A 26,684-nucleotide genomic window follows, 5' to 3' on the forward strand; every position below is an offset into this window, starting at 1 on the left:
TTACATATGGACATAATCTCTACGGCTACACACTTTTTAAAAAAAAATAATCGCCAATTTTCGATATAAAGTATGTCATCTTCGGATTTAAATCAAATAGTTGTAGGATTTTTATTGTAAAAATCACCATTTTAACTACACTTGTTGCATTCTAAACAGAGCTGTGTTCTCACAGACTGAAAGCACTAGAAATGGTCATGGTTAATCCTGAAGCACAAAAAAGGATATGGAGGCCCAAGGATGCTCTGCCTTTCTACATAATGAAAAAGGGGAAAAGGATTGGAAATTACCTTCCAATTTTGAGAAAAATGCAGACACAGAATAATTGTGTTTTAATAACTAAGGGGTTTATGGATTGTTCTCATGGTCCATTACAAACAAATAATTAGTTTATTTAATGTGCACTCAGTAATCAGATAAAATGTATGCTAAATAAATTGTTGGAGTTAGTTTGCATTAATTTCATTGTCTCTCTATCAGTCTGAGAGAATTTTTTTCTATCCTGTAACCTATTAAGCTATATATATGATTTTCATAAAATAGATTACATTGCTATTTTAAAACCACCAAGCATCATAGTGAAATCAGCAGAAAAATAACTTAATGAACTTTAATAATCATAATTGTTTTGGTTATAAGAGATATTTTTCTCCTGCAGATAGTTTGAAAAAAATATTCATTAGCATTACCTAAATAATAAAATTCAATTAGTTCACCTTTTTTTATGAAACAGAATTTTATTATGATTTAATAACATTTTAACTAATATGTAAATGTATGCCTATCAAGGAAGTATTTTAATTGCATATATAGTCTATCATAAGAACTCACTTTCTTTATGCAAGTGTACTTTAGTTGATTTAATTATCTAGACCTCTAATTACATAGTCCATACCAATCAACCAAAATGAAGCACTTCTCTAATCTTAATTTCACATGTCAAATCACTGAATATGTTTTTGCATGATTCTCATGTTAATTAGAAAGCCAGACTTTGAATGAATGACAGTGAGTTCATGAGGAGGTTAGGGGCAAACCCAAGAAGCATATCATGTGGGGCAATGCTAGTCCCTATCTATTTACCTTTCTCCAGATGATCTCCACTAGATGAGGTATGAGAAATAGCAGGCTTTAGTTGTCTTTAAAAGAACATTTGCAACTTTGTCCAAACTTTTTGAAATTTTCTTTTCTCTTAGTCCACCCACAATCCCACTCCTGTAGCACAGGTTAATATCTTTCATTGGGGAGAGGTAGGAGAGGGCTGAGATCAGGAATTATTTCCATTTTTCTTGTGGGAGCTACAGTGACAAGAAGACTTACTCTTCTGGCTTTGGGTTGTGCTTACTTGGAACATCCTGGGCATTATCCCAGCCAACACATGACATTCTGTGTGCAGCAGGGAAGGCTTATAGGTTGACTAGGAAGTTTAAACTGGCTTGCATTTGCAGCTCATGGTGGTGAACATTACATACATCAGAGGCTCCGAGAGCCATCTCATGGGGGCAAAGGAGAAGCAAGGTTTCACCAATGAGCCCTGAGGCTACAGAAAGATGATGTGATATCTTTCTGATCTTAGTTTTCCCTGTTCCAACCTAAGGCAAGAAGACCTGAAAGGTAACTAAGGATGTGTTAGCCCCAACTTTTTCAATATAACTCTCTAACTCACATTAGAAAAACATTTGAATATCGATAAGAAAGAATGACAGAAAATGAAAAGGCCACTTGGCCTTTCCCTGGCCTAGAGTATCTCACTTATTCACATTTAATCTGTCACTTAAATACTATTATTCCATCTATGAAACAGTCCCACCCAGTTGGATGAGTGAAAAATGAACAGCACACTTCTTTAAAAAAATTTAACACTTTGTTCATTGTAGTTAGCTGAAGTACAGTATTCAAAAATTTGAGGTGGAAGGAGAAGACTGCTCTAATAAAGCCACAGTGTAAGTACTGGTGAATCTAACAGGAGTAGTTTTGTGAAATTTGCCCTAACCAATTATAACAACCTGAAATTTATTCAGAATGGCAGCTTTAATTTAATTCAATTTTCATAAGAAGTCATTTTATGAAGAATAAAATTATTTTTTTACCAAATATAAACAAAAACACTTCAGTAAACGATCTCATACTCAATGTGAATTGAGATGAGACTCAGTATTTGTAAAATAGCAACCATTTTATTGTAAAATTTTAATGCTATTGCTGTTGCAAAAAATACACTAATTCACACCATTTACTAATCTTCAGAAAGTTTTCATATTCTTATTAGACAAGACCATGAGCCTTTCTTCAAAGCAGAGCAGTGTGAAATGAGAACCACATCTCACTTCAGTCCACTAGAGGGTGGCCTGACTCGCTCAGGGCTGTGGGACTGGATTCACGCAAGAGATCCAACATTTTCATCTTTTTGACCTGTTGATAACCAGTTCTTTGTGCTTTTTCTATAAATAATCTCCTATTATAAAGTAATTTCTTTTATATAAAAAGTATACATGATAAAAAAAACATTTCCTAACAACATCTATCTCATTTATTGTTTTGTATATCTAGGAGAAGGAGTGATGATAATCACAAATTATTCTACAGTTTTTAAAACCTTCACAGTTTGTATGCCCTTTGGTCATGGGCACAGAATAAATAGGGAAAAAATAAATCATTCAACAAAGAGCATGGCATAAAGGGGGAAAGAAGAAAAAAAGGGAAGGACAATTCTGGGAAAATATATTGTTTATATAATTGGATGGCCATAAAAGATAGACTCAAGCAAAGAGAGAGATTGAGAGAAACTGACTTTTTCTTTAACTAACCCGTTTCATAGTTCATTCTGAAATTCTCAGGAAGACGTATTATTCCTTTCTATTCATAAGCACAGGTAGTAAAATGTAATATTTAACAAAATTCAGAAGAGGAAGAATATGTAAAATCTTTTCCTGACTTAAGCTTTAAAAAATAAAAAAAATTTAAAAAAAGAGGCACCAAAACTAGGGGCAAGGCACAACACCTATTTCCTGAATGGTTTCTTCATACAGTATCCTCTGAACTACAGCAGCCTTTGCAGAACTTCGGGGATGTCTAATAAGTTGTTGAGAGTATAGATAACAGCCTTTAGAAGAAAAAATAATAAATAAATAAATAAAGGGGGGTGAGGGGAGAAAATCTGGACCTCCCAATGTGTTCTGTACAGCCAGAAAGCGTGCCCTGTAGCTCCCGCGAATGGGAAGAGCGATGTGGGCGCGCTCACGGGCTGGTTTCGTGCATCCGCAGCCGAGCAGCAGCAGCAGCAGCAGCGGCAGCAGCAGCAGAAGCAGCAGCAGCAGGAGCAGCAGGAGCAGCAGCAGCAGCAGCAGCAGCAGCAGCAGCAGCAGCAGCAGTGTCACGTAGCAGCAGCACCTTGGCAGGGCCGCCGGCTCCGCCGCTGATGACCGGCGAGCGGGCAGCACCGCGCCCGAGGCACAGCCCAGAGCCCGAGCCGCGCACCGCCATGGAAACCAGGGGAAGTGAGAGCAGCTAGCCAGCATCTCTCCCCCTCTCTCTCTCTCCAATCCCCCACGCCCCCCCTCTCTCTCTCCGCTGGATTGCGAGCCTCAGACAGCAAGGCAGCAACAGCGCCTGGCAAACGCAAGGGATCTCAGCTGGCAGCACAGAGAGTCTCTCGTGTTGTAGGATATCAATAGATACATCTTTGTATTATAGACTGTTAGACACGCATGCACGCCGACTCACACCCATACATACATGTGTCTCATCTGTTCAGGCGCTGGCTTTAATACAAGTATGTCGCTACCTGAACTAAGGATTCAAAATTACTGAGATGCAAGAACTCCTCCAGCTCTGAAACTACTCTTATTATAGGGTAAGTTCCTCTTTATTTTCAATTTTATCCTGACTTTTATCTTAACTTCGAGACTCTTTCCCCTTTCTTCTTTTGTAAAGTTATTTAATTAGTGTATTTTCACATTTTACTTTCGGAACAGAAATGCAAATGCAATGCGCTTTTTTTTAATCTAAATCTGCTTGCAATAGTATCAGATTTGTGCATTTTTTACCCTGAAAGAACATCAAAGGACAAAAAAAAAAATTATAGGAGAATGTTTCCACTGATATTTCAGAGGCAGTATCAAATTAAACACTTGCTCTGTGTTTTGAAACCAATAAAACAAGATACAGGACAGCCTCCTTTCTTCTCACCAGTGCTAGGATTAAGGGAAATGCTGTTTATGTCAAGACCTAAAAACCACTTAGCAATGAGGCTGAATGAGCATATCACAAACAGTTATTGAATTTCTGCCAGGCTACATCTTAAGGACTGTGGCAAATGACTTAGCTTAAAAACATCCTCTTTGCAGTCAGAAGGGACAGTGTGAATGTCTGATTACTGATGAAGCTGGAACGGATGGGTTAGGTAAAAAGGATCACATTAAGCAGAGGAGTTCTAATCTTCTTTGGTAATTAACAGCATCTCAGCAGGGTCCCTGTTTACATGGGGGGAGAGTGTTTAAATCCATCACTATAAAAGCTTTGCCTGTTTTAGTAGAGCAAGGCTCAGAACTGTTTGTCTTCGCTTTCCATGTCTTTGTTTTCACATGTCGAGCTGGAGTTTTTGCCCAGCACTGCTGATGAGAAAGAGAACCCAACACAGGGGGAAGGAGAAGGCAGCAAATGCAGGGAGCTAGAAAAATATCAGAGATTTTCTATTTAACCAATTTAATCAACTTAAAATTCCAGGCTAGCACTACAGTTGTCTAATGTGCTTGTGCTTATGCATGTGTATGTCATTACTTCCATGCAGTACCAGAGTACCTCAGTATCCTTTCAGATGAACACACATTCGGTAAAGTGCATCAGCATGGATCTGTGATTCATGCACCAGTGAAAGACAGAGATAGATTTTACTTTACACCATGAAAAAGACAGGTTAGCCCTCTAATGCTTGCTTCAAAGTGAAAAAAATACAGTCTGCATCTTCCCATATGCTTTTGTTTGCTTTTTAGAGTACTACAACTGTATTAAAAACACCTCAGTATTTTGATTATTTCTCCTACCCCTTTTTCTCCCTTCAGCCCCCTCACGTCTGTGCACTCTGGAGAACATCATAAAGATTCTGTTCCTTTGCACCAATGTAATTATTTGTTTGTAATTTTAGAGCTACTGTGTTCTGAGAAACAAGCACTGTGAAAGAACCATCAACAGATAGCCACTGGCTTTAAGTCTGTCACCTTTCCAAAAATGACAGAAAATGGGTAGCTTAACAATACGTATGGTAAGAAGTCAATTAATTCAGGTGACCTTTGTAGATGGTGACAATAAAGCAGCTCTGACAATATGCCACAGCATTCAACATTCCCTCTGGAAAATTAATGAGCTTAAGAAGAGGTTTTCTTTTCAGAGTACAAAATGAAAGGTATTGAAGCATTAGCTCCTGCTATTGGCAAGCTTCCTTCCTCTATTTTAGGTTGTCTGTGAAACCTGTTTAAAGCAAGCTGACTTATTTTATTACATGAAACACAATATCTGGTCTAATTAATTAAATATCCTGTTTTCATTCACACTGCATGTGCACTTTAGTTATTAAACATTTCCAGTTCCTGGTCTGCATTTTTACAAAATGTGCTATAAAATAAGTGGAGAAAATCTGATTCTGATCTCCTCATGCTATGTGCAAAGGACTACTCAGAGGAAACTTTTTCTACATGCCTCGGTAGCTGATCAGCTTTTCTAAATGTTTATCCTCATTCATTTTTAATGTAGAAAATAAGTAAATATGGGTAACTTTACACAAATGCATCTTAGGTTTTGCCACATATACTGTAATGTGCTTCTTCAAAATATGATATAGATATGCCAAAGAGCTTCAGAAAAATGTGGCCATTTCAATCATACATGTACAGAGAATATATGGTGTAGATGAAGCATCTCTACACAGCATAGACATTCTTAACCAGCAAAGCAGGCAAAATGTATGGTAACTGTATTTTTGTTAATACTCCCTCAAAGCTCCTGCAATAATGTTGTAGTGTCAGCCAAGGACTGGCTGATGTTGTTATGGTAACCCCAAAGTCCCGCCTTTTAGGGTGGCAGCTCTGAGCGTGACATCAGAGCATGCCTGCTTGGAGTACCCTGAAGTGGGTGAGTACCTCATTTTCACACCTGAATTAGACCAGATCAACTAAGCAACGTTGCTACCTGTAATGCAGATTAAAATTTTAATGCATAACCTTTATTAACTGATCAAGATTGAGCAGCTTATGGAAATACTCATGTCCTGCTTTTCACTTGTAATCACTTGTCCCTTGTCACTGGAAAACAAAACTAAGTGTTTGTGAGAGAGAGCAAACCGTTTAGAAGTGTTGGAGCCACTTTCTTTGACTCTCGCCCATAACCTTTATTATATTAATAATTACAAGCTAACCAACCTGCTGCCTGCTGACAATCACCCTTAACTAAAGTTGTACTGGTATTTAATAGCCAAGTTTTAGAGTATTAAAACAATAGAAGAAGATAAGCAGTAGAAAACAAAAGTTTTTCAAGACAAGCTCTATCTACAATTGAAAGAAAAGTCACCACGTGATACATTTTTTGAACTACATACAGCTGTTCTTAGTGATTCATGGTATATTAATGTTTTAGTTAATTCATATATCCTTTCTTCAGATAGTACCATTAAAAGCTGAAGGAAAACAAAACTCTTGAGAGAGACATTTTCAGAAACTACCTTGACATACTCTTCCACGTCAAATTCCACAAACTCTACCTTAATATCAAGTAGCAAAACTGACAATGAAAAACCAATTTCACATGTAGCACTCAAGGAACTATTTTCTGAAGACAAAGGAATGGACAGTTTCTAAAATTTTTCTGAAGATCAAAAATAAGACTCCATTTTTTTAACAATATGCCTTCTACAAGCCTTCACACTACTTTAAAATAATACTAATTCTCATTCAAACAACACAACAAGCAATTAAAATCCTTTGCTTCACTGAAAGAAAATGCCAGTAGAATTTGAGAAGAAACAGTAGTGACAGATGTCATTAGAAAGGTCATTAAACACATTAGTATTAAGAGAAAAATCAATGCTTCTCATTAAAACTGTAATGTAACTGTAAAAAGGAATTACTGTGCCTTTTACTTATTCAACTGACCAGTCCACAAACTGTTAAAACCTGTTATTATGAAATGATGTAGTTCATAAAGAACTTATTTAAATAAACAGTATGACCTTCAGTGTTATACACAAAATCTATAAATAATTTCATTGATTTTTCCTCAATAAATTCATATCCTCAACTGAATGGAACTGATAAATGTTTATTAGCAGAGCACACAGAGCTATACACTTATGCACCAGAGAAAGATCCAATATGGATGCCAATAAGATTATTTCATATTGGGTTCTTCGTGGAGTAGTTGAATGTGACACCTTGTGAGAAAGACTGTTTTCATGATGGTCAAGTACAAACTACTTTCATGATTTTACTTGATCCAATTACCCTCTCCCAACAGGATTTCATATTCTTTATACATGGAACATCAACCATAATGCAAGCTACAGGCATGCTCTGACCCCTAGCATTCACCAAACTGCTTACTTTTCTTCAAATCAAAAACAAATGCAGACATTAAAATGAAGGGGAAGTTTCATTTTAAAAGCACAAATTTATGCAGCATATCCTTGGAACCATTATCCTTCATTTAGAAATACTTCTTTTTCACAAAAGATTTATCTCAACTCTCTTTCAGTTTGGCCACAAGCAGCAATGGTCTAATTCAAAAGAAATGAGAAAAAAGATCTCTCTAGTCACATTATTTCATTCAGTTGTTGTATTTCTGGAATTCATTAAAATACCTGCCCAAAATTTAATGGTAGTTTAATTCTACTGACCTCTGTATTAGAGTAGAAAAAAATTTACCTCTTTTGTGCTCCCAGTTCCCACAGTCTCAGTCAAACTGGGAAATGCTTTTTGACAACACTGGCACTAAAGAAATCATTTAGCTTTTCTCTTTCCTGAATAACAAGCATTTAGAGGTAAACACTGCAAAGTAGAATAAAATGCTAAAAGGAATATTTTTAAAAAATGTCTACTGATTATTAGTATTACCCCATGAGTTTTTTAATAGACATTTCTTGTTATGCAAATAGTAACTAGTCTGCCAGAAAATACTTTGAATTCTCTGAATATTTGGCATAAAAAAGGTACAAATCTTAAGTTAAGCTGTACCCAAAAATCTCTGGGCATCCAGCTGCTAGTAAGAAAAAAAGAAGAAAAAAAATTTTTATACAATTATATGTCTAGGGATCAGACAATTTCAGAAATTACCCATTTAATAAATTATGGAATAATAAAACACAAAACAAAAAAAAAAGTGCAGTGCAATAGAACACACAATGAAGAAGAAAGTTGTGCATTGGGACTTTTTTTTAAATTGCCATAGTACTCTATGCTATAGTATTCTATTATATCATCATCCTGGATAAGGAAAGATGACTCCCAAATTGTCTTTAAAAAAGCAACATGATGGTCAGACATTACTAGGGCTCTTCTAGTGTGGTGTTGAGAGGTTAAAGGAAACACGGTTGGTTAGTTTTGTCATGGTGCTAAAACAAAAAGTCATTCTTACTTGAAATAGAATTAGAAATACATACCAGATTTGGGAAGCATTTAAATAAGTACAATTATGGGACTCATTCCCTGAATAAGGATAAATACAATTGTCTCCTACTTTACAATGGTAGCAAATTTCTGCTGAAAACAGATATATATGTGTCGTTATTTATATCATATTTATGTGATTTATTCAGTACCTAGAGACCTAATAAAATTTTTCATCTTGACAGGAATAATTTTTATGTGAAAACAGAAACTTTTCTCAAAGATTTTAGCTAGTGTCACGGTAGCTATAAATAGAAAGAACTAGAGAGAGACGTTTGTTTCTTCACCCCAAGCTCGTTCCTGTTGCCAAGTTCTCTCAAGTCACTGAACTTCCTCTCCCCTCTGGAAAGCAGCTTTCTCTAGAGGTCATGTCAAGCATCAGCAATTTTTGTAGATGACACTTAACAGTGAGCTAATTCACCCAAGTGCAGTAGAGAGCAGTGCAGTGTTTCCACCAAAGTGCAGCATTACCTGCTGAGCTCCCCACCCCAGATGGCTCCATGTTGCATGCCACAGAAGGAGATGAGAGACAGGAGAGCCCACACTGGCCAAGGCTCACATGGGAGCTGAGTCTTCTAGAAAAAACTCTTTCCTGTGTAACAACAGCTCCAAACCCGCTGCATAATACTAAACTGCTGTCTTTTGTGTGTTCCATACAGAAATCAGGCAGTGCTGTAAAAATTCTTCCTCCCTCTGCACTGCAAAAGGATGTTCTGAAACAATTCAATCAATTTATAAAGTACAGTATTTTCTTTTGTCAAATTCTAAACAAATAAAAAAAGCCTTCCAGTCTGAAAAATATAATTAGAGTCAAGTGATGCTTCATTACCAATGTAGCTTGAGGGACATTATCTGCACAATTCCTACTTAATATCGCTTTATAACAAAACATAGTTACTTAGGTTATCCTTCTAAGTACAATACTAAAGATTATCCTAGATATATTGTGTATATTACATCATTTTGGAAGTGTATTTCTTTTTTACACAAGATGCACCATAATAACTTTCTGAAAAGACAGCCGAGACTGTGGAGCCACTATTTCATCACACTCTCACAATACAGTAATTTCACTATTTCATTTTAATATGTTTGGCCAGTTACTTGCTGGTAAGCCAAATACAAGGCTCAAACTCAACAGTAGTTGATAGAAATGGAATGATTAATAATGATTATACTCATTTATAGAGGTATCCTTATGAGGTGAGAGAAGACAAGATGAGGTAATTGCAAATATAATGATCTGTTAAGCTAGAAATGTTTGTCTGAATAGCAATTTCATCCAAAATGTATAATTCAGGTAATGTATTCTTTTGAATGTTGCTTTGATATAGATTATCCAGTCACCAATATTTTGTCAGACAAACACACTTTCAGTCATTTTATTTTTATTGTAAAATAAGAGATAAAAAGGATATTTAGCATACTATTCCAGGGTTAGACTCCAAACTCCAAGCTCCAGAAAACAAGGGAAAGTACTCTGCCTTCCAACAGCAGCAGCCAGATTGCTGAGCTCTTTCCTGAGCAGAAAGAAGAGCCAGACAATCTGAGGAACTGCACAGAAATATTCCTGCATTTCTCACTTCCACCTAAGGATAATATGCATGTTGGGACACACATTATACAAACCCTACACTCCCTCTGATAGAAAGCAATCACCTTGCATATTAGTGCATAGAGTCATTTTAAAGAGGCTACTCAAGGCAATGCAGCTCCAAGTGCCTTTATTAGGCATTTAAATATTGCCTTCAGCAGGTATCATTTAACAGTAAACTGTAACTAGAACAGATGACTAAAATTACATACAATTTCAAAGATAGGAATCTTAAATTACCTATATGTTGTCCAAGTTATTAAGTACATTTAGGATCTCTAGCCATTTCAGTTCAAGCAAAGTATATAGAGCCACGTGATGATTCCAGATGGAATCTGCATACTTGGAGATCCTGGCCTTCTACACCATACTGAAATACCCTTTGCTCTTTTAAGGTTTGAAAAATCCATAAATTTGCTGGTTTTGAAATGTTATTCTCATTATTACTCTGATAGCCTCTGAGGTTTACTAAAAATTCACAAAAAGAAATAACCCCTCCATTTATCTTAGGTGAATGTGGATTAAGTATTTGTAATCTTTACTTTGCTTTAAATTTAGTTTATATATCAGTTCTTCAAAAAGCATCTTGTGTTGGTATGCCATTATACAAATCCTAGCAACAACAAACAAGTATAGAAAATATTTAAAATAATGAAAAAGTGATAAAAAGTTTAAATAAACACACAATATCTGTGCCTGGCACAAATATGGCAGGGAAAAGATCATAATTATGTTGGGATTGTAGACTACCCACTTACAACTACTCAGTCGTAACCACATTAAAAGTTGGGGCATAAAACCACTACGCTACTATTTAATCTCTCACATAAAGATCAGCCAAAATTTCAGAAAGTCTGAGTAAATTCTGTTAAAGCCACTCCATCATTAATTACAATGTAGATATTTATTTATGCAATAAAAAGTAATCAATGCTCAGGGCTGAGGAAGATGTTCAATTCCATAAAAATTAAATTTGCATTAGCATTGCTTTAAAATAAATTTTGTTTGGCATGTCAAAGCACAATATTGAATCCACCATGATCTGTTTGCAATGGAATGGTCAAACAACAAGATTTACAAGTAGTAAGAAACTCCAGTTTGATTTTTACCTTCCATGAGCTGTTCTGGCATAAAAGCAGACTTGGCTTTGAGTGGGAGGTTGGACTGAAGAGTTCCTGAGGTCCCTTCCACTTGACTATCCCATGATGATGCTCTCAACAGAAAGGCTTACTTCTCTGCCAGCACTGCCTGGGGTAATGATGCACAGCACCACTGTCATCGCAGCCTGCTTAGATGTCTTGGTATGACTGCATCAGATGAGAGCAATTTAGATGTTACTAGAGGTGAAGGGCACTGTTCAATCTGTCTCTGAGCTAGTTGTGTGGAGCTGAAAATTCTGAAAAGGCAGACAGTCTGCTGGACTGCTAAAGGAAATAAAACTCCATTTGGTCACAAGGCAGTATTTGCTTTGCTGTTACCTACCAAGAAAAGAGTCATTCAGTGAAGTCCCAGCAGGACACTAAGAATGGTTTAAATGTCCTACTAGCTTGTTTAAAATTTTTAAAATAACACACCATATTTATTCAGTTAACAGAAAGCAACTATTTTCTAGGAAGAGAGAAGCACGATTCCCTGAAACATTACCATCTTAATTTGTAATCTCTGTACTTCTGCTCATCCAGGTGTTCAGTGTCTTCCACAGATCTGGGGCTGAATTCACTAGTTTTATACACGGTTTCAAAAATACAGCATTAGCAATCATGAATTAGAGTTAGTATAATAACCACTTCATATCAAGTACTAAACTTTGGCTTTAACTTCCTAGAGTGGTATTTTACCTCATGTAGTGAATATACTTAAGCTGTTTCACTCTTTACATATTATAAACCTGCAGTGAGTTTCATGAGAAGTGGTTCTGCTGAGAAAACTTGTCAGTTTGAAGGTATTATTCATCCTGAGTTTCCATGGTCATCGCCAATATCAAGATTACTTACTCCTATACCAAGATTATCAAGATACTCTGCCAGAGCAATTTAAGAAACACGAATTGGTCAATTAGATTTCCCTAAAATGTAAAGTTCCCTTTTACAGATGGTTAAATAGACACCATTTTAAGGCCTAATTTTGAAAAAAGCAATGTGCAAAGGACAACAAACTAGAAGCACACAATAGTAATACCTGTAACCTCACGGAAGCCATGGAGTGTAAAGCAGGACAGAAATAAACTGCAGCACTAAATTTCAACCTTTGCTCTAAACTTATCAGTGGATAACATAAGACAGCCCTTTCTGTTCTTAGTTCTGCATGTGCATAAAATCATTGTCATGAGCTTCACTTAGTACTAAGTTTAAAGGGAAGGTTGGTAAGGCCTTTAAAGCATTTTTCTCATATTAGAACAATCATGTGCAGAGAGATTGCATTTGTATTCCTTAGCATGGGTAAATGATATAATTTGAGAATGTTTTTGAAGAAAAATGTTTCAGAAAAAAGTAAATTATATTGCTGATATTTATCACTGCTATAAAATCAACTCCCTAAGAAAATTTTCCAATACTGGAATACTCTAAACTCAAAAGTATGAAGAATAAAGAAGTTTTAGAAAAAGAATTTCAACAAAATAATCATTATAGACTATGTTTATTATGACAGTTACATCTGCCAGACAAAGTCTGCTTGTTGGCATTCACTGGGGTTAAGTATTTGAATGTAACTCAAATCAAAATGTTAATGAATCATTATAAAATTATTTCTTCTTGTAACAAGGATGCATTTCTCATTATGCAGTAATTTGCAGAATTTATTAACAAACATTTTCCAAAACAAGCACAGAAAGGTTTGCTTTAACAAGAATTCCAGTTCAGTCCTAAATAGGACTTTTGTGAGAGCTAGAAAATCTTGTCTTTCTAAACGCCTGCTGGTATGAGTTTGAGCTCTCATACTCAAGATAGATGCTTAATGGAATTTGAATAATTTGAACAATTACAGGAAATCATATTTAAGTGCAAAGGACAACTTTTAAAATTCAATTTAATTTCTGTTTACATGCCCTGATAACCACACATAGCAAACATGATCAGCACTTACAGCAACCACAGCTATATCTTATTGACAGTAAATCTAGATAGTTTGACAGGGCAAAAACCAGTTTAAGCTTAGCAGCTGAATGCTTAAATGCCTTTCATAGCCATGCAAAATACAAGTGTATGGGAGATTCAAAGTAAAAGATGAAGCAGATCTAATTCATTGTTATGTAAATAGTACAGAGGAAAACCATAAAGAACAAATTGAGAATATGAGACTGTATGTGATACTGCTTTCCACACTGCCAATTTACATGTGTTTTATTCTTGGACTTTTTCTGTAAAATGCAAAAACTGGTTACCCTAGCAACTGCCACATGTTACTCAGTTTATTTCTGAGGTACAGAGCAGCCTATAAAAGAATAACATTGTGCACTTCTATTAGGATTTCTCAGCACCACAGAGAATTCAGAATTTCATGTGCCAGCATGTGCATGTATTTTCTGAAAGTTTTAAGAAAGTATAGTAAAGAAAGAGTATTGTACATATTTTGTAAACTCATTTTCTTTCAGGCATATGTGCAAATTAAAAACAAAGATTAGGAGCTGTATGGAGAGAAATGTATACTCTGTCCAATCTGGTAGTTGTTTTCTGCATTCTTTTTTTATTACAGTTCTAGTAGATGTCTGTAGCAAATAAGTAAAGCTTTCAAAACTTCTTTAATGATATCATCTTCCAAAGCATAATAGGGACCTGAGCAGCCTGGTAAAGTGGAAGGTGTCTCTGCCCATGGTGGGAGGTGCTGGAAATAAGATGATCTTTAATGTCCCTTTAAGCTCAAATTATTCTATGATTCTATAATAATCATTATGAAGATCTCAAATTATCATCTGTTAAAGGTTAAGATTTAGTTCAAAGTAAGAATTAAAGGATTTTGCAGATGCTCATTAATTATATGCCCTCCCTCCCCAAAATGCAGAACTCTTTGTTACATGTCTAGGCCCTACATAATTTATGAGTCTTGCAATGTAGTACAAAATAATCAGAATGATAAAAAGGAAGTGAACTGAAGTTAGTCATTAATGAAGATATTTTAAGGAAAACTCTGTCATTCTTTCACTTTTGAAGCCTGGAAAGGAGACTCTGTGTCCACTGGAGATCCACAGCCCCTGGTCCTAGAGACAGCAGTCTGCACAGGAACCAAGCCAAGGCTCATAATTTATACTTTATAGATCAATGTTAAGCATTTTTTCCCATCTTCCAGTAATTTTTTTTTTTCTGGTTTCCACATGAAAATATTTTTTAATAGAACAGAGGAAAATACTTGGTTACATCCTGACTCCTCATTCCAAAGACATGATTTTTCCCATTATGATAATGAAAAATATTTCTTCATTTGTACTTGAAATTGAATAATCAAAAATTAAAAAGTCTTTGGATTTAAATAAGCATTTGTATGTTTGAATATTCTTCCTGCTAGCTATTTTCACAAGCCCTAACCAGTAAATGCCACTCTGCCTGTTTTACTTATCTCTGCTGACTTCTTCTGTATCATCATATACCTGAAAAGAATACAAAAGCTAAGGAATTTCTGAGCAGAAGAAAATAATCCCAGATACATTTTTTCCTATGGTTATCAGGGATGGGGATTTCAGCATGTAGCTAAAACTGCAAATTATAGCATTAGATTGACAAGCAAAACAAGAGCATATGTACAACTCCTTAACAGGTAAGAAGTTTTGCACAGATCTGGCAGCACCCTCTTGGATTGGAAGGATAAACTAATAGAGACTAATTCTGTATTTAGGCTTTGGGAAGCATTCAAACTAAAAGTGCCTCAAACGTTACTGCTATGAGCATATGCTTCCCTTTGGATTTTTGTGATGCTTGCTTTAATCAAACTACAGAAACACAATAGCAGGGAACATATAAACAGACCTTTTTTGCATTCCCTTGGGACATACTATAGGGTAATCAATTGTAAATTAATTGGGGAAAATTTGTTTTCCATAGCATAGAGAGGCAAAACATTAATTCAGAACCATTTGCTTAATGGCAATTCTAATATGTTATGCATGTATTCAACCTTGTTTTCTTTACAGTGAGATGCAAAACAATTATCAAGGATGTAAATACCAATAAACTGTAATGTACATCTCTATTTCAAATAGAAGTAGAGTCAAAACACTAGATAAAATTTAATTTCTGCCAAGAAATACTCAGATTAGTTATTTGAGTGCATCAAATCTTCCATTAGCTTATGAGAATTTATAACCATTTCATTACATTTAGGCACGCTGGGTACAGATATGCAAAGCCACTCGACAGCACAGAGGTTTCATGTACAATCTATCTGGATGTAAGCATTCAAGTCAGTGCTAGCTCTTCATCTGTTAATTACTTTAAGTCTTATAAAAACCATACCTGCTCTGAGAAACAAATACTGAGCTATTAATGGTATAAGTCTGAAAATAATTATCTTTATTTTTAAACAAAATCCTTCATTTGGTTTGTCTTATATTGGTCTAGGGAGATAAGCAGATAAGTAAATTAATGTATGTGATAAAGGGACAGAGAGAATTTTTTTAAAAGTCACTCTATGGTTAAAGTCCCCAAGCACATCTTCAAGTGAAAGCACAAGCACATAAAGTAACAAAAGAAAAATATGTGAAAAATATGTAAAAAAAAAAAAAAAAAAAAGTATTGTTTATTTGCCTTAACAAGTAAGTCACCTTCATTCGAGACTTAGTGAATGTGAGATTCAATAAATGCCATTCTTGCTCTGATTAAATGTCAGGGCCATAGGCTTGTTGTTTCAAGACGAGAGCGCAACTATTTTGTGTCTATAAAGAACCCTCCGGATGATTTTTCTGTGCAACACTTATCTTATGAATGAAACACCACAATCAGTCTCTTAAACTGTAGGTTCTTTATTAATATATGCTTTGGTTTAATAGAAATTAATTTTTATTTTTAACACTACAAACAACCTGATGCAAATTTAACCTGATTGTTGACTAGGTCTCTGACAGAAGGCAGAGAGGAACGAGCAGTCAGAAATCTTATTGCATATATGGAAAAGAGCGGTTTGTGATGATTTTTGCTTTTCATACTATTAATGAGGTTTGAGACCTCGTTTTTGAAGTTCCTGTCCTCAAATCCACCATTTCCACAGCCAGAGGCATTGTAGGTCAAATGTGGTTATCTCAGAAAGATAAGGTTTTTGTGACTGTCTTTTGTAGGTACAAGCCTAAGCCCCAGAGGCACTCTATGTCCATGTGGTTATCTTAGAAAATAAAGCTCATCACCACACAATTCTACAATCTATGCCTAACCAGACACAATCGAGCCCTCAGGAATTAATGGACTTTCCTAAGTGGCATAAAAAGCATCTCCCAGCAGAAAGAAAACACTGTGCACTGGATCATTCTGTTCAAATTCCTTGCATTTAAGAATCCAATATATAGTTTACAAGTAGTTCTAGAAGTATTCCTGGTATATTTAGAACTTATGTCTGTAACATAGAAATATAAACATCAAAAAAAATTGCTAAGGATTTTTATAAAAGTTACATTGCATTCAGAATCCAGACATTCTGAATCATATTTGGTTTTTTTTTCCCTGCTTTTCAAATTTGTTTGCAGGAATAAATCTGTGTTCACACAAAAAGCTGTGCAAAATGAATTCTGAGTCTATTACTTGAAACTGTTCAGCTGTAAAGCATATTCTGGCTTGGATTCAACAAAGTTCATAAGCAACAGTTTATGAAAAGTGAGTCATCTACTTTGAAGGTACCTCCAACACAAAGTATTACACAGAGGTAACAGTAAACTCAGAATATCAAATAACAAATGTGAATTATTATGTTTTTTCAGACTGGTTAGATGGGAAAAGGAAAAAGTGTTGAAAAAAATTACAGGTAACTACTGTAATCAAGAAGTGGTAAATGAAATCCAGTAAATATGACAGCACACCGCAGAAAGTCAGAAACATCGATAACCCAAAGAGACGTGGAGCTTGGCCTAGAATTTGAGACCTTTCAGATTATGTTTGAGAAACACTGAGCTCTCATAACAGGTTGACGGCATTGTAAATGCTGGTTTCCTTCACCTCTTTTAGGCCTAAAGGATTGAGAAGTCTAATTCTTACCACATGGGTCCCCAAACAGCCATTAGGAAGAGAGCCTTAGTCTGAGTGGAAAAAAAGCCCTCAAAGGACAAGGCAATGAATGTTTAATTTTTTTTTTATTTTTTTTTTTTTTTAATGAGAGCTGCTAAAGATCACTGTGTAGAGCAGAATTAGAATTAAATCAACATCAATTTGATTTTACTTCCAAAGATGGTGACCAGAGAATGGAAAGTAGGAAATATCTCCAACTCTTCTCTTTGCCCTCATCATCCCATCTGCCTCTATCAGACAAAATTTGTCTGTACCTATTCCTTTGAGCATAAATCAACAATTAAATGTAATAATATTGTCATTTTAAATTGTACTCAGAATGCTAGCCATCAAGGAAGGAGTTAACTAATTCCTTATCATTCCACATCTATTTTATAAACATAAGGTGCAACTAAGATGACCAAATTAAAAAAAAATAAAAATAAAAATAAAATTAAAGAAAATCATAGTCATTCTGAATACTTTGACAATTTCTTTTACAAAATATATTTCTTTAAAACTCTGAACCTGGCTTGCAGGAAAACTATGAATATAATGAATGGTACATAGCAGCATTCCACAAACTAGAATGTGAAGGGCTGGGAGACATGCATGGAGCTACTTTAAGTTGATTTCCAGTCAATAAGCATTCCGAATATTTTCCAGGCACAAAATTAAATGAGACCACAATTAACCTCAGCTGGATTCTGACGTATGCCCATACTACAGAATGCTCTATCTGTATCCTCCTTTCCTGAAGCCAGACACTGAAATTTTATTTTTAACTCTACTGACAATGTCTACTTTATGAGGAAATAGATGCAGCTTTGCAGCAAGTGTCATTGCCCCCATGAATATTGTCACACCAGATAGAAGTCAACAAAATCTGATGCTAATCATTTTGAATATTAAAATAAAAGAAGGAAGCTAAAGACTATTATAGCAAGTGTTGCTTCAGAAGTTTGCTGCCTGACAGACCGGAAGAATTACCTGTATTTGTCTGGTATAGTTTTGTAACCCTGGAAAATTCCTTCTATAACACACAGAATGGAAGCCTAACACTTGTAAACATTAAAGTATCAAACTATGATGGGTAGCCTCTGGAGCTAAGGATTTTTCTTCCAGTGAAACAAATTCTATTTCATGCTGCTTAGAAATTATTATTTTTAAAAGAGAAAGCAATTAAAACTATGGTGAAAAATTCATCGAGAGCGACTTTCATAACAAAAGTATTACAGACTCAATCGCAGTAAGATAGGAATGAGCCTGTTCCAAAACAATTTGCCTAAACTAATTACCAAACTAATGAAGGCTAATCATTTCAAACCTTAATAACAGCTTGAAAAATATGCTATTTCACAATTAAGCAAATGAACCAGAAAGATTTTTTTTCACTAGAATGTGCTGATTTATCTTTCCATTGGATTTCAAGGATCACATTTGTATATAATCTACTACTTTATTTATAGAGTAAAACAAAATAAATCAAAACAAACCTTCCCATTCATCAAAAATAGTTTTTTGCAAGTTTCTTTTACATTCTATTACAAATTCAATGGGAAGAAATTTTGCTTCCCTCTCCTCAACAGTTCTAGAAATTGAGTTCATATATAGAGAAGTATTTGAGGACATTAATAGGAGCATTTCAGCTTTAACAGAAGAGAATTCTTACTTTTCTGACCTAGGGATGTCTAATTGCAATTCCTGAAAGAATTAAAACCCTGATAATAGCTTGGAAGACCAGAAAGACAAGAAAGAAAAAAAAAAAATTAAGCTTATCAAGACTTCTTTACCATTTCTAAGTTATTAGTTTGATAGCCACACAGTATTAAAATGAGATTATTCAGCCTAAGAAAAAATCAACTATGAATGCTTAATTGATAAGCATAGCTAATAGTTAGTCTTTTGATTCATAAACATTGAGCATTAATATTAACCAAAACATCCTTGGTACTATCTTATTTATTAGGTCATCATTCTGGACAGTCATGATAAGAAAAAGAATTTCTAATCCTTATGGAAAAACATTCAGATGTTTTGCTAAATCTCAACAAAACAACTGACTTCAAAGCATGAGTTCCCTTGACAAAAAGGGTTTGGTAATAGATCAAGCTACTAAGAACATAACCTACTCAAAATTTTTGGACTGGTGCAGATCACTACAAGACAATGTTCAAAGGAATACCAAGCCTTGCCTTATCTTTCTTTGTCAAGGTGTAATTGTAGCCTTCCATTTTTATTTCTTTCTAGCTAATTATAGGGGTTTGTAACTATGTCTCCACCTGCGGTGGAAATTCCATCTTTCATTAAAACCTTAGGATAGTGAATAATGGCTTTCTGTGTCCAGATGACTATAAAGTACAAGGACATTAAAAAGGATTGAGACATCCTGACTTTGGAGAGAACACATCTCTATAAATCTTCAGTATTTTGTTCTAAGATAGGCTTCTATTAACTACCAAAAAATGTTTAAAATGTTTTTAAAGTTGACCCTTGAAAAATAAGTATTTACAGAAAAAAGGCAACTAAACAGAAAAATTATTTGTATCTTATAAATTTACATTCAATTCTAATTTTTAACAGCAACCTGGGAATTATAATGAAACTGAAACCCAATTTTCAAGACAAACATTTTTATGGCCTTTAGGGTATTTTCCGTACTGCTTGAAATGCAAGTCCTAAAAGCCTGCTCCTGAAGGACTGCCAAACAAAGCTATTCCACCTCATAACTACTCAACTTTCTACTCATTACTTCTATAACTTTCAAATGCTATTTCATCTTCTCTGGATGTTGCTCACATTATTGCTCATGAATACCAAGAGACAGAAAAAAAGCATTGTGTCACCTTCAAGGGAATGTTTTCAGGACTTTTCAAGTTCTCAGCCATTCAGATGTGATGCTTTGCCTATTCATTTAATCACAGAATAATCTCAACCTTTAACCAACTGAAAATTACTGGATGGCACTAGACATTCAGAACTGAAATTTCAGAAATACATCAGGATCATTTTCTACAACCAGTAGAGGAAAGTCAACCTGATTGGTCAAGGTTTGAAAACATAGGAATTAGAAAACTCAGTGTTCCATACTCCATTTTCCAAATCTGGATTTACTTTAAAAATTTTCATTTCCCACATACAACAGGATACCAATGATAAAGACAATTTGAAGCATACTTAAACAAACCTAAGGACCACTATGAATTTTGATCTTCAAATCCTTTCCATGTTTTATTTTCTTTGTATTAGAAATGTTAAAGCAACTTAAGGTGACATTTCCTAGCTCATTAACAAAGTCATTTGCAAGGAGACAGACAGGTGGTTTATAACTTCCATCATTATAATATCAAACAAGGTGACAACTATTGCCTGAAGGAAGAATAATTACACTACAAGAGAACTTAAACTATATATTTAGTTCACATGTATAAGAACTGGAAGAACAAAGCCACACACCAAAGCTGAATTATCCTCATTTACCTGTTTAAATTATGATTAACCATATTAACCCTCAATTTCCTTTTATTGGTATTGGTTTACAGACTTCATCAGCGAACTCCATCAAATGAATTATCTTCAAAGTATCTGCACTACCTGTTATGCACTGCTGCAACATAGAAGATCTATTAATAATTTTAGGGAAACATCGCAGCACCTTAATGTCATTTTTCAGATGGTCAATCAAATGCTATTGGGATGTTGTCTGCCTAGTTTTAATATACTAGCTAAGGAAGGGTGAGTTAAGAAGTCAATACACCCTTCCAAATATCAGTGTCCACTGTTTTAAACTCTTCCATGGTATATGCATATTTTTCTTCTCAGCAACATATCTTCTTAATTACTATTTTCTTCTCTATAGCAACATATATAGTTTTAAATACAGCAGATTGAATATAGGATCAAAAAGAAACCTAAGTCATCACCTTCAGCATATATCTAGAGATTTTCCATGTACTTTCTATTCTTCTAAACAATTTACCTAGGACACTAAGTATTCTTCCATTATGTTTGCCCACGGTGTTTTCTCTATATATACCCTTAATTATTTTCCATATATAGCAGTATGTATTTTCAATTAGTTCCAGTTAGTTTCCAAACACACTCCTAGTGAACTGGGGAGAACCATTTATTAATTCAACAAAGATCAACAGCAATTAATCTTCATATGGCCTCTCATAGTTGACATACTTTTCTAGAATTATGATGCAAGGAGATAAACATACAAGGAGATAAACAACTCCACATTTATTCAATAAATATAACTACTCCTTATATAGCTGTAAATGATTTGACACTTATTAAATATCTGTACAAAGAACTAACAACTCTTTCTCTATTGTCAACAAATCTAAAACTGTTTTACAGAGGAAGCAACCTTCATTTCCCTAGTTTCTTTCAGAAAATGTATTATAATTTTCCTCATACCAACTGATACTGCCCTAATTCCAATTTGTTGTATTGAACCATAATGACCACCACCATACACTGCATTTCATGAGGGTTCTTACCTGTAGCCAATAAGCTAACATGATTCTTGGCATCTGCTGAGTTCATAATTTTTCTTTCACAAGCATTCTGGTGCCAGTGGTCCCCCTATGAGTAAGGAAGCATACTCTGTCTTTGTCCTGACTTCTGATAATCACTCTGATGACTTCCAGCTTACTACTAGACCCTGAAAGCACAACTTGTCATTTTACACTGTTGAAATATCACACTATTGCAAGATCTGTCTTTACTTATTCAAGTTGTTTTACAGCTGAAAAAGACAACCATGCCATTACCTGAAAGCATGAAGGCTGAAGTCAGGCTTTAAAAAAATGTCTTAGAATAAAAATGCAGTTGCTTTGGCATAACATCATACAAAATTATGCCAAATCCATCTTTGGAAGGACAAACTGGAAGGACAGTTTCAAATGGTTTATCTGTCCCACTTTAATACGTGTGATACAAAAAAGCTGTTCCATAATCACCACTAATAGCATCTTTTCAGTATCTTAATTCTAACTTGCCTTTTCTTTAGTCTGAAGTGCAACTTTTCCATAGCAAGAGGCATTTCACTGCACAAATACATCTGTGCATCTCCATCATTCTGATCATAACGTATGAGGTAGTGTTCCTTCATGTCTCTATATATGCACTTACTGCAGACATGTCTATCCAAAATCTTGGAATCATAAGTAGGAGCCACAACAAAATACAAGAGAAATTATGGATGTCAAGGAAAATCTAATGCAAACTTTCAATTACAGTGATTGCAATCTGGTTGATTGGCATGAATTCTTGAACAATAAATACTGGTCAAAATTCTTTGGAAGATGAGAATGTCAGATTTTGTGCTGATGTCAGATTTGGCATCCAAAATTCAGAAAGGTGATACAAAGATGATAGATTCTGGAAAGCTAAGAAAGAAATACAAAATCAAGATGTGGCTATATTGTGTAAGTTTCATAATTGAAGTAATCCTGTTCAATGCTAATGAACCAAATCATTTAACATTAAGGAACTGGGTCAATCTTTCACTTCAGACAAAATTTAAAAGAATATTTTGAAATAACAGTAAAACACTAGAAGAGTCATACATTGGGAAATAATGGAGTGGGATTGGTGAGTATTGTATCTACACATGCTGAAAACGTTTAAAATAACTTTCAGTTTTGAAAGGAAGTCAAAAGCACTTGAAAGAGGATTCAGTTAATATTCCAGGGACTATAAGATTATTTTGCTGTAGTGACATACACTGTAGAAGGAATATGATACTTAACTATAAGTATTGCTGTTTATCTGTATTGTATTTATCATCTTTCTTCTGGTCTTATTTTAAAAAGTAAATTTTGAGGAGATTATATCATCATTTTAATGTATATATTCCTGGGGAAATAAAAAGTGATCCATGGTAAACACATGATGTGGTTTAGAGCAAATGAATAGGCTATAAAAGCCAAAAAACCCCATAATTTTAGGTCTAAATATAACATTAGTTTTGAGAATCACATAAAAAAACCCTTACCATGTAGTAGCATTAATGACATGCTCAGTTAAGCAAAAACTGTAATTAAAACTAAATACAAACCCAAATAGTTTCTGCAATCAAAACAGTATATGACAGTATCCCTATGAGTTTGTAATTCGTGAGTATGCCCTAAATTACCCCAACTTATAAAACACAGCAGAAAAGAGAACTTTTATTTTCTGATCTTTACAATAATATTCTGGTTTGTGCATTGTCAGTTCTTGCATCTTATTATTTTTTATCAATCAATTTCTCTATACTGCCTCAAGCAAAAAAATTACAAAAAAATTATCCATTTTTGTTGAACAATACATTGTGAACCTGGTTCCTCAGGTGTCTCTGAATGAAAGTAATCACCCAATATAGTCAGAACTGTAAAAAGGCAAGTCAGCCTAATTTGACAAGAATATTCATGACATAATAAATATCTCAAAAATATCTCTACCGGTACCTCAAAAATAAACCATTTTTTGAGTTTTAGTTTCTGCTTACTGTAATGATAAGCAATAAATGTTTTGCCTTCATGTATCTCAAACTAAATTTCATGTAATATGTTCTAAGTATACACCAATTACTGGCTGTGATTGTAGCAGAATGTTGCTGATATAAATGCATTCATTAAACCCATTTATAGCTTTGGATTATTACAGTTGATATTCAATAAAAGACATAATTTTTCTTTAAATTATTATGAGCATTTACCTTGATGTGACCATGTCCCAAACAAACCATAAATAAAAGAATAAACTAAAAGGTGAATTCACTAAATATTCAGAGGCTGCCATTAAAGACTGACAATTTAAAGTAATTCAGGTCTTCAAAGCCTAAATTTCTGTTATTGACAAATTATAGAATAGAAATTGTAACTCCTAAAATTACAATGATTATTATTATACTAGTTTTATTACAGTGACCTTTTCCCCCATGATAGAAAACAAAACAAAAAAAAACAACCAATTTCCAAGGAAAATATCATGTGGTAAGTATGCCACTGCCTGTTTCTGCCTTTATTACAGATATCTGAACACACCTATTTCTATGGTTTAGGCATATTTAGTATTTACATTTTAGGAGCCCCAGAGGAAAAACATATGCAGATTTTGCCAGTAGCTTTGCTGGATTTTGGCTAGGCTTTTTTACTAGTCAAATCTACTACAGACTTGCAGAATCTATATGGTAGCTTTCTAGAAAATCAAGCCAAAACTGGCCCGAAATCTTTAGTTCTGGCCATCTGCTAGAAGCATCTGGTAGCTGGGTACATGCACCCACATCCAGAACGTGACTGCTCTCTTGCCAACTATGTGCCTAGGTAACTGCCAATATGTGCTTCTCCACTGCTAACATGACAACTGTCAAAAAGAAGCTGAACGTGTACGAATAAATCTAAATTAAACTAACATATTACTTTCCTATGTTACAGCCATCCTTTTTGTTGCTTGATAATGGCAACGATAAATAAGTCTCACAGTGAAATCTGTCTAAGGCTAAGAACTACAGCAAGGATACCAAGGATCTAAGTGTTTTGAAGAGTTATTGGTAACATTTTAGTCTGTATTCTCTGACAACTAGAAGTATATATGTATACTAGTGATGTGTTACATCTCTATATAAAAACATCAGAATTATACATGCACTATCTGATTCAGGAAGAAGAAATAAAATTTAAAAAAAATTCAGATTCTTTTTAAAGTTTATTTTTCCTCATCCAAGTACATAAAATTATACATAGTTTAATGGACACACATTGAATATATTGCAAGAGGATTTGGAAAGCTGTATTAAAATTAGAACATAAATGACAAGTTAAAATTCAAATGGTAAAGAAATGTGTGGCTTCCACTGAAATTCATTCTCTTGTTATATAAATACAATTTTCTAAAATCTCTGTTCACTAAAAAAAAAAAATTAAAAAAATTGTGCACTTTATATTAAGAGAAGTAAAAAAATAGGTGGTAACTGTAATTACTGAAATGATTAATTTGTGGTATCAAAATAACTTTTTGTCAACTTTTGCTGTGACATTTGTGAAAAGGAGAGATGTAATCAATGGCTAGATAGTGTGTTGCAGTCAGCAACCTCAGGATCATGTTCAGAGAAGCTGCAGGGTTCTGGGGACCAGCATGGAACACCAACGAGATGGGCTTCTGTTCATGAAACCATTTATTCAGCATGGGAACAAACTCAGGTCCAGAGCAGAGAGCCCCCAACAGAGGCACAGCAGGGGTTTTTGAGAGACAGAATTCTTGAGGGTCTCCACCTTTGAGGGTGGAGTTCAGGGTCAGGGACCACTAGAAACAGAACAAGAGAGAAACCCCCAGGGATTCAAACCCAATCAGAACTCCTGGGCTGCCCTTCACAAGGGGTTTGGGGTGGGACAATGTAACTTCGTCTCCCCTGAGGCACGCCGCCACAGTAGTGTATGATTAAAAGTTAAAAGCACATGAAAGACAGAACAGTAGAAAGAAAATCTAAAATTAAAGACTAGAATAGTAATGCAGGATCATGATAGTAAACTACTAGACTACAGCTAAAGGAGAAAAATAAATCCAAGGAAATTCAGAGATTGCCACAGTGACATTTTTCTCTTATCTGTCTGAATCATCAGTTGTCCTTTTCCTTGCCTCTAATTTTTAAACTCCATGGAGTAAAGATTATGGTTTTGTTTAGCAGCAAGTGAACACAAAAGGCGATGTCCTGATCCACAGCTTTAGCTCCAATGCACAATGATGCTGCTGACACCATTTTAACAATGGTAACAAAAATGGTATTTCCATTAAGCTTTTTTATTCTGATTGACAAACATCTTACTGCAAATACAGGTACTCCCAAAGTTGTCATGGTCAGTGATGGTAATTCCATTTAAAATAGGCTAGTAAACATCATAATATTTTTCCATCCTCCATTTTTTAAAAAATGTTTTACTAAATGTTCATTGATATCCTTGAAAAGTTATTCTAGAATAGCATATACAATAAAATTATATACATACATATTCCTTTGGATTCCATTTAACTTTTTGATTTCATCACATCTACTTTGAATACTGTGTTTTCTAAGCTGTAAGATTTAATATATTGTAATTTTTTTCAAAACACTGGAATGTAATTTTTATTGATACAGGAATAAGAACTATACTAAGATTTTAATGTGGTGATAATTCTTCTGATACCTGCTAAACTCTATTAAGAGATGGTAAACAAGAACGGTAGAATAGTAAACCAGACTCAATTAGTGAGAAAGGTTAAGTCTCA

The 26,684-nt window shown here is 34.6% G+C and overlaps 2 protein-coding genes across 2 annotated transcripts in view; one reads left to right on the plus strand and one right to left on the minus strand.

Annotated features, from left to right (window-relative positions):
* LOC131573608 (mitochondrial inner membrane protease subunit 2-like) overlaps positions 1–26,684 on the minus strand; it is a 405,788-nt gene that overhangs the window by 207,253 nt on the left and 171,851 nt on the right. The gene's annotated exons all lie outside the window — the stretch shown is intronic.
* Positions 3,721–26,684, plus strand: part of LOC131573607 (leucine-rich repeat neuronal protein 3-like) — a 31,874-nt gene continuing 8,910 nt past the window's right edge. Inside the window, exon 1 of the mRNA XM_058827709.1 lies at positions 3,721–3,853. The gene's annotated coding sequence lies outside the window, so the exon portion shown is untranslated. The remainder of the gene's footprint in view (positions 3,854–26,684) is intronic.

Source organism: Poecile atricapillus, chromosome Z, assembly GCF_030490865.1.
Source record: "Poecile atricapillus isolate bPoeAtr1 chromosome Z, bPoeAtr1.hap1, whole genome shotgun sequence".
Taxonomy (NCBI): domain Eukaryota; kingdom Metazoa; phylum Chordata; class Aves; order Passeriformes; family Paridae; genus Poecile; species Poecile atricapillus.